Source organism: Pseudophryne corroboree, chromosome 4, assembly GCF_028390025.1.
Source record: "Pseudophryne corroboree isolate aPseCor3 chromosome 4, aPseCor3.hap2, whole genome shotgun sequence".
NCBI lineage: Eukaryota > Metazoa > Chordata > Amphibia > Anura > Myobatrachidae > Pseudophryne > Pseudophryne corroboree.
Genome location: NC_086447.1, coordinates 658,793,287 through 658,807,351, shown reverse-complemented (window position 1 = coordinate 658,807,351; position 14,065 = coordinate 658,793,287).

Genomic DNA, 14,065 nt, shown 5'->3' with positions numbered 1-14,065 from the left:
AGTGCAAACCAAACACCTTACTAACTGTGCTAACTAGACTGTGCATACCAGACACACAATTTATCAGAGATTTAAGTGAATAAGCTACAGTGTCCAAGGTACTAAACATAATATATTCTACGGGGTGTCATAAGCAAGTCATTAGAATACTTTCCTACTAAATTTATAAGACATAAGCATTCAATATTTGAGTAAACAAAGAGAAAATAAAGCTATCTATTGGGTTTCACTAAAAAGTCCATTGGAAGACTTGACTATTGTTGTTAAAAAACATAGGCATTCATATTATAGAGCCACAAACCACACTAGTAAAATAAAAACATGATATCATGGGATTCGAGCCAATGACAGTCTTAATTTGATAGTGCAAACCAAACACCTTACTAACTGTGCTAACTAGACTGTGCATACCAGACACACAATTTATCAGAGATTTAAGTGAATAAGCTACAGTGTCCAAGGTACTATACATAATATATTCTATGGGGTGTCATAAGCAAGTCATTAGAATACTTTCCTACTAAATTTATAAGACATAAGCATTCAATATTTTAGTAAACAAAGAGAAAATAAAGCTATCTATTGGGTTTCACTAAAAAGTCCATTGGAAGACTTGACTATTGTTGTTAAAAGACATAGGCTTTCATATTATAGAGCCACAAAGCACAATAGTAAAATGAAAACATGGTATTCAAACCAATGACAGTCTTAATTTGATAGTGCAAAGCCAACACCTTACTAACTGTGCTAACCAGACTGTGCATACCAGATGCACAATTTATCAGAGATTTAAGTGAATAAGCTACAGTGTCCAAGGTACTAAACATAATATATTCTATGGGGTGTCATAAGCAAGTCATTAGAATACTTTCCTACTAAATTTATAAGACATAAGCATTCAATATTTTAGTAAACAAAGAGAAAATAAAGCTATCTATTGGGTTTCACTAAAAAGTCCATTGGAAGACTTGACTATTGTTGTTAAAAGACATAGGCATTCATATTATAGAGCCACAAACCACACTAGTAAAATAAAAACATGATAACATGGGATTTGAACCAATGACAGTCTTAATTTGATAGTGCAAACCCAACACCTTACTAACTGTGCTAACCAGACTGTGCATACCAGACACACAATTTATCAGAGATTTAAGTGAATAAGCTACAGTGTCCAAGGTACTAAACATAATATATTCTATGGGGTGTCATAAGCAAGTCATTAGAATACTTTCCTACTAAATTTATAAGACATAAGCATTCAATATTTGAGTAAACAAAGAGAAAATAAAGCTATCTATTGGGTTTCACTAAAAAGTCCATTGGAAGACTTGACTATTGTTGTTAAAAAACATAGGCATTCATATTATAGAGCCACAAACCACACTAGTAAAATAAAAACATGATAACATGGGATTCGAGCCAATGACAGTCTTAATTTGATAGTGCAAACCAAACACCTTACTAACTGTGCTAACTAGACTGTGCATACCAGACACACAATTTATCAGAGATTTAAGTGAATAAGCTACAGTGTCCAAGGTACTAAACATAATATATTCTATGGGGTGTCATAAGCAAGTCATTAGAATACTTTCCTACTAAATTTATAAGACATAAGCATTCAATATTTGAGTAAACAAAGAGAAAATAAAGCTATCTATTGGGTTTCACTAAAAAGTCCATTGGAAGACTTGACTATTGTTGTTAAAAAACATAGGCATTCATATTATAGAGCCACAAACCACACTAGTAAAATAAAAACATGATAACATGGGATTCGAGCCAATGACAGTCTTAATTTGATAGTGCAAACCAAACACCTTACTAACTGTGCTAACTAGACTGTGCATACCAGACACACAATTTATCAGAGATTTAAGTGAATAAGCTACAGTGTCCAAGGTACTATACATAATATATTCTATGGGGTGTCATAAGCAAGTCATTAGAATACTTTCCTACTAAATTTATAAGACATAAGCATTCAATATTTTAGTAAACAAAGAGAAAATAAAGCTATCTATTGGGTTTGACTAAAAAGTCCATTGGAAGACTTGACTATTGTTGTTAAAAGACATAGGCATTCATATTATAGAGCCACAAAGCACAATAGTAAAATGAAAACATGGTATTCGAACCAATGACAGTCTTAATTTGATAGTGCAAAGCCAACACCTTACTAACTGTGCTAACCAGACTGTGCATACCAGATGCACAATTTATCAGAGATTTAAGTGAATAAGCTACAGTGTCCAAGGTACTAAACATAATATATTCTATGGGGTGTCATAAGCAAGTCATAAGAATACCTTTCTACTAAATTTATAAGACATAAGCATTCAATATTTTAGTAAACAAAGAGAAAATAAAGCTATCTATTGGGTTTCACTAAAAAGTCCATTGGAAGACTTGACTATTGTTGTTAAAAGACATAGGCATTCATATTATAGAGCCACAAAGCACAATAGTAAAATGAAAACATGGTAACATGGGATTCGAACCAATGACAGTCTTAATTTGATAGTGCAAAGCCAACACCTTACTAACTGTGCTAACCAGACTGTGCATACCAGATGCACAATTTATCAGAGATTTAAGTGAATAAGCTACAGTGTCCAAGGTACTAAACATAATATATTCTATGGGGTGTCATAAGCAAGTCATTAGGATACTTTCCTACTAAATTTACAAGACATAAGCATTCAATATTTTAGTAAACAAAGAGAAAATAAAGCTATCTATTGGGTTTCACTAAAAAGTCCATTGGAAGACTTGACTACTGTTGTTAAAAGACATAGGCATTCATATTATAGAGCCACAAACCACACTAGTAAAATAAAAACATGATAACATGGGATTTGAACCAATGACAGTCTTAATTTGATAGTGCAAACCCAACACCTTACTAACTGTGCTAACCAGACTGTGCATACCAGACACACAATTTATCAGAGATTTAAGTGAATAAGCTACAGTGTCCAAGGTACTAAACATAATATATTCTATGGGGTGTCATAAGCAAGTCATTAGAATACTTTCCTACTAAATTTATAAGACATAAGCATTCAATATTTGAGTAAACAAAGAGAAAATAAAGCTATCTATTGGGTTTCACTAAAAAGTCCATTGGAAGACTTGACTATTGTTGTTAAAAAACATAGGCATTCATATTATAGAGCCACAAACCACACTAGTAAAATAAAAACATGATAACATGGGATTCGAGCCAATGACAGTCTTAATTTGATAGTGCAAACCAAACACCTTACTAACTGTGCTAACTAGACTGTGCATACCAGACACACAATTTATCAGAGATTTAAGTGAATAAGCTACAGTGTCCAAGGTACTATACATAATATATTCTATGGGGTGTCATAAGCAAGTCATTAGAATACTTTCCTACTAAATTTATAAGACATAAGCATTCAATATTTTAGTAAACAAAGAGAAAATAAAGCTATCTATTGGGTTTGACTAAAAAGTCCATTGGAAGACTTGACTATTGTTGTTAAAAGACATAGGCATTCATATTATAGAGCCACAAAGCACAATAGAAAAATGAAAACATGGTATTCGAACCAATGACAGTCTTAATTTGATAGTGCAAAGCCAACACCTTACTAACTGTGCTAACCAGACTGTGCATACCAGATGCACAATTTATCAGAGATTTAAGTGAATAAGCTACAGTGTCCAAGGTACTAAACATAATATATTCTATGGGGTGTCATAAGCAAGTCATTAGGATACTTTCCTACTAAATTTACAAGACATAAGCATTCAATATTTTAGTAAACAAAGAGAAAATAAAGCTATCTATTGGGTTTCACTAAAAAGTCCATTGGAAGACTTGACTATTGTTGTTAAAAGACATAGGCATTCATATTATAGAGCCACAAACCACACTAGTAAAATAAAAACATGATAACATGGGATTTGAACCAATGACAGTCTTAATTTGACAGTGCAAACCCAACACCTTACTAACTGTGCTAACCAGACTGTGCATACCAGACACACAATTTATCAGAGATTTAAGTGAATAAGCTACAGTGTACAAGGTACTAAACATAATATATTCTATGGGGTGTCATAAGCAAGTCATTAGAATACTTTCCTACTAAATTTATAAGACATAAGCATTCAATATTTGAGTAAACAAAGATAAAATAAAGCTATCTATTGGATTTCACTAAAAAGTCAATTGAAAGACTTGACTATTGTTGTTAAAAGACATAGGCATTCATATTATAGAGCCACAAACCACACTAGTAAAATAAAAACATGATAACATGGGATTTGAACCAATGACAGTCTTAATTTGATAGTGCAAACCCAACACCTTACTAACTGTGCTAACCAGACTGTGCATACCAGACACACAATTTATCAGAGATTTAAGTGAATAAGCTACAGTGTCCAAGGTACTAAACATAATATATTCTATGGGGTGTCATAAGCAAGTCATTAGAATACTTTCCTACTAAATTTATAAGACATAAGCATTCAATATTTGAGTAAACAAAGAGAAAATAAAGCTATCTATTGGGTTTCACTAAAAAGTCCATTGGAAGACTTGACTATTGTTGTTAAAAAACATAGGCATTCATATTATAGAGCCACAAACCACACTAGTAAAATAAAAACATGATATCATGGTATTCAAGCCAATGACAGTCTTAATTTGATAGTGCAAACCAAACACCTTACTAACTGTGCTAACTAGACTGTGCATACCAGACACACAATTTATCAGAGATTTAAGTGAATAAGCTACAGTGTCCAAGGTACTAAACATAATATATTCTACGGGGTGTCATAAGCAAGTCATTAGAATACTTTCCTACTAAATTTATAAGACATAAGCATTCAATATTTGAGTAAACAAAGAGAAAATAAAGCTATCTATTGGGTTTCACTAAAAAGTCCATTGGAAGACTTGACTATTGTTGTTAAAAAACATAGGCATTCATATTATAGAGCCACAAACCACACTAGTAAAATAAAAACATGATATCATGGGATTCGAGCCAATGACAGTCTTAATTTGATAGTGCAAACCAAACACCTTACTAACTGTGCTAACTAGACTGTGCATACCAGACACACAATTTATCAGAGATTTAAGTGAATAAGCTACAGTGTCCAAGGTACTATACATAATATATTCTATGGGGTGTCATAAGCAAGTCATTAGAATACTTTCCTACTAAATTTATAAGACATAAGCATTCAATATTTTAGTAAACAAAGAGAAAATAAAGCTATCTATTGGGTTTGACTAAAAAGTCCATTGGAAGACTTGACTATTGTTGTTAAAAGACATAGGCATTCATATTATAGAGCCACAAAGCACAATAGTAAAATGAAAACATGGTATTCGAACCAATGACAGTCTTAATTTGATAGTGCAAAGCCAACACCTTACTAACTGTGCTAACCAGACTGTGCATACCAGATGCACAATTTATCAGAGATTTAAGTGAATAAGCTACAGTGTCCAAGGTACTAAACATAATATATTCTATGGGGTGTCATAAGCAAGTCATAAGAATACCTTTCTACTAAATTTATAAGACATAAGCATTCAATATTTTAGTAAACAAAGAGAAAATAAAGCTATCTATTGGGTTTCACTAAAAAGTCCATTGGAAGACTTGACTATTGTTGTTAAAAGACATAGGCATTCATATTATAGAGCCACAAACCACACTAGTAAAATAAAAACATGATAACATGGGATTTGAACCAATGACAGTCTTAATTTGACAGTGCAAACCCAACACCTTACTAACTGTGCTAACCAGACTGTGCATACCAGACACACAATTTATCAGAGATTTAAGTGAATAAGCTACAGTGTCCAAGGTACTATACATAATATATTCTATGGGGTGTCATAAGCAAGTCATTAGAATACTTTCCTACTAAATTTATAAGACATAAGCATTCAATATTTGAGTAAACAAAGAGAAAATAAAGCTATCTATTGGGTTTCACTAAAAAGTCCATTGGAAGACTTGACTATTGTTGTTAAAAAACATAGGCATTCATATTATAGAGCCACAAACCACACTAGTAAAATAAAAACATGATATCATGGTATTCGAGCCAATGACAGTCTTAATTTGATAGTGCAAACCAAACACCTTACTAACTGTGCTAACTAGACTGTGCATACCAGACCCACAATTTATCAGAGATTTAAGTGAATAAGCTACAGTGTCCAAGGTACTAAACATAATATATTCTACGGGGTGTCATAAGCAAGTCATTAGAATACTTTCCTACTAAATTTATAAGACATAAGCATTCAATATTTGAGTAAACAAAGAGAAAATAAAGCTATCTATTGGGTTTCACTAAAAAGTCCATTGGAAGACTTGACTATTGTTGTTAAAAAACATAGGCATTCATATTATAGAGCCACAAACCACACTAGTAAAATAAAAACATGATATCATGGTATTCGAGCCAATGACAGTCTTAATTTGATAGTGCAAACCAAACACCTTACTAACTGTGCTAACTAGACTGTGCATACCAGACACACAATTTATCAGAGATTTAAGTGAATAAGCTACAGTGTCCAAGGTACTAAACATAATATATTCTACGGGGTGTCATAAGCAAGTCATTAGAATACTTTCCTACTAAATTTATAAGACATAAGCATTCAATATTTGAGTAAACAAAGAGAAAATAAAGCTATCTATTGGGTTTCACTAAAAAGTCCATTGGAAGACTTGACTATTGTTGTTAAAAAACATAGGCATTCATATTATAGAGCCACAAACCACACTAGTAAAATAAAAACATGATATCATGGGATTCGAGCCAATGACAGTCTTAATTTGATAGTGCAAACCAAACACCTTACTAACTGTGCTAACTAGGCTGTGCATACCAGACACACAATTTATCAGAGATTTAAGTGAATAAGCTACAGTGTCCAAGGTACTATACATAATATATTCTATGGGGTGTCATAAGCAAGTCATTAGAATACTTTCCTACTAAATTTATAAGACATAAGCATTCAATATTTTAGTAAACAAAGAGAAAATAAAGCTATCTATTGGGTTTCACTAAAAAGTCCATTGGAAGACTTGACTATTGTTGTTAAAAGACATAGGCATTCATATTATAGAGCCACAAAGCACAATAGTAAAATGAAAACATGGTATTCAAACCAATGACAGTCTTAATTTGATAGTGCAAAGCCAACACCTTACTAACTGTGCTAACCAGACTGTGCATACCAGATGCACAATTTATCAGAGATTTAAGTGAATAAGCTACAGTGTCCAAGGTACTAAACATAATATATTCTATGGGGTGTCATAAGCAAGTCATTAGAATACTTTCCTACTAAATTTATAAGACATAAGCATTCAATATTTTAGTAAACAAAGAGAAAATAAAGCTATCTATTGGGTTTCACTAAAAAGTCCATTGGAAGACTTGACTATTGTTGTTAAAAGACATAGGCATTCATATTATAGAGCCACAAACCACACTAGTAAAATAAAAACATGATAACATGGGATTTGAACCAATGACAGTCTTAATTTGATAGTGCAAACCCAACACCTTACTAACTGTGCTAACCAGACTGTGCATACCAGACACACAATTTATCAGAGATTTAAGTGAATAAGCTACAGTGTCCAAGGTACTAAACATAATATATTCTATGGGGTGTCATAAGCAAGTCATTAGAATACTTTCCTACTAAATTTATAAGACATAAGCATTCAATATTTGAGTAAACAAAGAGAAAATAAAGCTATCTATTGGGTTTCACTAAAAAGTCCATTGGAAGACTTGACTATTGTTGTTAAAAAACATAGGCATTCATATTATAGAGCCACAAACCACACTAGTAAAATAAAAACATGATAACATGGGATTCGAGCCAATGACAGTCTTAATTTGATAGTGCAAACCAAACACCTTACTAACTGTGCTAACTAGACTGTGCATACCAGACACACAATTTATCAGAGATTTAAGTGAATAAGCTACAGTGTCCAAGGTACTAAACATAATATATTCTATGGGGTGTCATAAGCAAGTCATTAGAATACTTTCCTACTAAATTTATAAGACATAAGCATTCAATATTTGAGTAAACAAAGAGAAAATAAAGCTATCTATTGGGTTTCACTAAAAAGTCCATTGGAAGACTTGACTATTGTTGTTAAAAAACATAGGCATTCATATTATAGAGCCACAAACCACACTAGTAAAATAAAAACATGATAACATGGGATTCGAGCCAATGACAGTCTTAATTTGATAGTGCAAACCAAACACCTTACTAACTGTGCTAACTAGACTGTGCATACCAGACACACAATTTATCAGAGATTTAAGTGAATAAGCTACAGTGTCCAAGGTACTATACATAATATATTCTATGGGGTGTCATAAGCAAGTCATTAGAATACTTTCCTACTAAATTTATAAGACATAAGCATTCAATATTTTAGTAAACAAAGAGAAAATAAAGCTATCTATTGGGTTTGACTAAAAAGTCCATTGGAAGACTTGACTATTGTTGTTAAAAGACATAGGCATTCATATTATAGAGCCACAAAGCACAATAGAAAAATGAAAACATGGTATTCGAACCAATGACAGTCTTAATTTGATAGTGCAAAGCCAACACCTTACTAACTGTGCTAACCAGACTGTGCATACCAGATGCACAATTTATCAGAGATTTAAGTGAATAAGCTACAGTGTCCAAGGTACTAAACATAATATATTCTATGGGGTGTCATAAGCAAGTCATTAGGATACTTTCCTACTAAATTTACAAGACATAAGCATTCAATATTTTAGTAAACAAAGAGAAAATAAAGCTATCTATTGGGTTTCACTAAAAAGTCCATTGGAAGACTTGACTATTGTTGTTAAAAAACATAGGCATTCATATTATAGAGCCACAAACCACACTAGTAAAATAAAAACATGATATCATGGGATTCGAGCCAATGACAGTCTTAATTTGATAGTGCAAACCAAACACCTTACTAACTGTGCTAACTAGACTGTGCATACCAGACACACAATTTATCAGAGATTTAAGTGAATAAGCTACAGTGTCCAAGGTACTATACATAATATATTCTATGGGGTGTCATAAGCAAGTCATTAGAATACTTTCCTACTAAATTTATAAGACATAAGCATTCAATATTTTAGTAAACAAAGAGAAAATAAAGCTATCTATTGGGTTTGACTAAAAAGTCCATTGGAAGACTTGACTATTGTTGTTAAAAGACATAGGCATTCATATTATAGAGCCACAAAGCACAATAGTAAAATGAAAACATGGTATTCGAACCAATGACAGTCTTAATTTGATAGTGCAAAGCCAACACCTTACTAACTGTGCTAACCAGACTGTGCATACCAGATGCACAATTTATCAGAGATTTAAGTGAATAAGCTACAGTGTCCAAGGTACTAAACATAATATATTCTATGGGGTGTCATAAGCAAGTCATAAGAATACCTTTCTACTAAATTTATAAGACATAAGCATTCAATATTTTAGTAAACAAAGAGAAAATAAAGCTATCTATTGGGTTTCACTAAAAAGTCCATTGGAAGACTTGACTATTGTTGTTAAAAGACATAGGCATTCATATTATAGAGCCACAAACCACACTAGTAAAATAAAAACATGATAACATGGGATTTGAACCAATGACAGTCTTAATTTGACAGTGCAAACCCAACACCTTACTAACTGTGCTAACCAGACTGTGCATACCAGACACACAATTTATCAGAGATTTAAGTGAATAAGCTACAGTGTCCAAGGTACTATACATAATATATTCTATGGGGTGTCATAAGCAAGTCATTAGAATACTTTCCTACTAAATTTATAAGACATAAGCATTCAATATTTGAGTAAACAAAGAGAAAATAAAGCTATCTATTGGGTTTCACTAAAAAGTCCATTGGAAGACTTGACTATTGTTGTTAAAAAACATAGGCATTCATATTATAGAGCCACAAACCACACTAGTAAAATAAAAACATGATATCATGGTATTCGAGCCAATGACAGTCTTAATTTGATAGTGCAAACCAAACACCTTACTAACTGTGCTAACTAGACTGTGCATACCAGACCCACAATTTATCAGAGATTTAAGTGAATAAGCTACAGTGTCCAAGGTACTAAACATAATATATTCTACGGGGTGTCATAAGCAAGTCATTAGAATACTTTCCTACTAAATTTATAAGACATAAGCATTCAATATTTGAGTAAACAAAGAGAAAATAAAGCTATCTATTGGGTTTCACTAAAAAGTCCATTGGAAGACTTGACTATTGTTGTTAAAAAACATAGGCATTCATATTATAGAGCCACAAACCACACTAGTAAAATAAAAACATGATATCATGGTATTCGAGCCAATGACAGTCTTAATTTGATAGTGCAAACCAAACACCTTACTAACTGTGCTAACTAGACTGTGCATACCAGACACACAATTTATCAGAGATTTAAGTGAATAAGCTACAGTGTCCAAGGTACTAAACATAATATATTCTACGGGGTGTCATAAGCAAGTCATTAGAATACTTTCCTACTAAATTTATAAGACATAAGCATTCAATATTTGAGTAAACAAAGAGAAAATAAAGCTATCTATTGGGTTTCACTAAAAAGTCCATTGGAAGACTTGACTATTGTTGTTAAAAAACATAGGCATTCATATTATAGAGCCACAAACCACACTAGTAAAATAAAAACATGATATCATGGGATTCGAGCCAATGACAGTCTTAATTTGATAGTGCAAACCAAACACCTTACTAACTGTGCTAACTAGACTGTGCATACCAGACACACAATTTATCAGAGATTTAAGTGAATAAGCTACAGTGTCCAAGGTACTATACATAATATATTCTATGGGGTGTCATAAGCAAGTCATTAGAATACTTTCCTACTAAATTTATAAGACATAAGCATTCAATATTTTAGTAAACAAAGAGAAAATAAAGCTATCTATTGGGTTTCACTAAAAAGTCCATTGGAAGACTTGACTATTGTTGTTAAAAGACATAGGCATTCATATTATAGAGCCCAAAGCACAATAGTAAAATGAAAACATGGTATTCAAACCAATGACAGTCTTAATTTGATAGTGCAAAGCCAACACCTTACTAACTGTGCTAACCAGACTGTGCATACCAGATGCACAATTTATCAGAGATTTAAGTGAATAAGCTACAGTGTCCAAGGTACTAAACATAATATATTCTATGGGGTGTCATAAGCAAGTCATTAGAATACTTTCCTACTAAATTTATAAGACATAAGCATTCAATATTTTAGTAAACAAAGAGAAAATAAAGCTATCTATTGGGTTTCACTAAAAAGTCCATTGGAAGACTTGACTATTGTTGTTAAAAGACATAGGCATTCATATTATAGAGCCACAAACCACACTAGTAAAATAAAAACATGATAACATGGGATTTGAACCAATGACAGTCTTAATTTGATAGTGCAAACCCAACACCTTACTAACTGTGCTAACCAGACTGTGCATACCAGACACACAATTTATCAGAGATTTAAGTGAATAAGCTACAGTGTCCAAGGTACTAAACATAATATATTCTATGGGGTGTCATAAGCAAGTCATTAGAATACTTTCCTACTAAATTTATAAGACATAAGCATTCAATATTTGAGTAAACAAAGAGAAAATAAAGCTATCTATTGGGTTTCACTAAAAAGTCCATTGGAAGACTTGACTATTGTTGTTAAAAAACAGGCATTCATATTATAGAGCCACAAACCACACTAGTAAAATAAAAACATGATAACATGGGATTCGAGCCAATGACAGTCTTAATTTGATAGTGCAAACCAAACACCTTACTAACTGTGCTAACTAGACTGTGCATACCAGACACACAATTTATCAGAGATTTAAGTGAATAAGCTACAGTGTCCAAGGTACTAAACATAATATATTCTATGGGGTGTCATAAGCAAGTCATTAGAATACTTTCCTACTAAATTTATAAGACATAAGCATTCAATATTTGAGTAAACAAAGAGAAAATAAAGCTATCTATTGGGTTTCACTAAAAAGTCCATTGGAAGACTTGACTATTGTTGTTAAAAAACATAGGCATTCATATTATAGAGCCACAAACCACACTAGTAAAATAAAAACATGATAACATGGGATTCGAGCCAATGACAGTCTTAATTTGATAGTGCAAACCAAACACCTTACTAACTGTGCTAACTAGACTGTGCATACCAGACACACAATTTATCAGAGATTTAAGTGAATAAGCTACAGTGTCCAAGGTACTATACATAATATATTCTATGGGGTGTCATAAGCAAGTCATTAGAATACTTTCCTACTAAATTTATAAGACATAAGCATTCAATATTTTAGTAAACAAAGAGAAAATAAAGCTATCTATTGGGTTTGACTAAAAAGTCCATTGGAAGACTTGACTATTGTTGTTAAAAGACATAGGCATTCATATTATAGAGCCACAAAGCACAATAGAAAAATGAAAACATGGTATTCGAACCAATGACAGTCTTAATTTGATAGTGCAAAGCCAACACCTTACTAACTGTGCTAACCAGACTGTGCATACCAGATGCACAATTTATCAGAGATTTAAGTGAATAAGCTACAGTGTCCAAGGTACTAAACATAATATATTCTATGGGGTGTCATAAGCAAGTCATTAGGATACTTTCCTACTAAATTTACAAGACATAAGCATTCAATATTTTAGTAAACAAAGAGAAAATAAAGCTATCTATTGGGTTTCACTAAAAAGTCCATTGGAAGACTTGACTATTGTTGTTAAAAGACATAGGCATTCATATTATAGAGCCACAAACCACACTAGTAAAATAAAAACATGATAACATGGGATTTGAACCAATGACAGTCTTAATTTGATAATGCAAACCCAACACCTTACTAACTGTGCTAACCAGACTGTGCATACCAGACACACAATTTATCAGAGATTTAAGTGAATAAGCTACAGTGTCCAAGGTACTAAACATAATATATTCTATGGGGTGTCATAAGCAAGTCATTAGAATACTTTCCTACTAAATTTATAAGACATAAGCATTCAATATTTGAGTAAACAAAGAGAAAATAAAGCTATCTATTGGGTTTCACTAAAAAGTCCATTGGAAGACTTGACTATTGTTGTTAAAAAACATAGGCATTCATATTATAGAGCCACAAACCACACTAGTAAAATAAAAACATGATATCATGGTATTCGAGCCAATGACAGTCTTAATTTGATAGTGCAAACCAAACACCTTACTAACTGTGCTAACTAGACTGTGCATACCAGACCCACAATTTATCAGAGATTTAAGTGAATAAGCTACAGTGTCCAAGGTACTAAACATAATATATTCTACGGGGTGTCATAAGCAAGTCATTAGAATACTTTCCTACTAAATTTATAAGACATAAGCATTCAATATTTGAGTAAACAAAGAGAAAATAAAGCTATCTATTGGGTTTCACTAAAAAGTCCATTGGAAGACTTGACTATTGTTGTTAAAAAACATAGGCATTCATATTATAGAGCCACAAACCACACTAGTAAAATAAAAACATGATATCATGGTATTCGAGCCAATGACAGTCTTAATTTGATAGTGCAAACCAAACACCTTACTAACTGTGCTAACTAGACTGTGCATACCAGACACACAATTTATCAGAGATTTAAGTGAATAAGCTACAGTGTCCAAGGTACTAAACATAATATATTCTACGGGGTGTCATAAGCAAGTCATTAGAATACTTTCCTACTAAATTTATAAGACATAAGCATTCAATATTTGAGTAAACAAAGAGAAAATAAAGCTATCTATTGGGTTTCACTAAAAAGTCCATTGGAAGACTTGACTATTGTTGTTAAAAAACATAGGCATTCATATTATAGAGCCACAAACCACACTAGTAAAATAAAAACATGATATCATGGGATTCGAACCAAT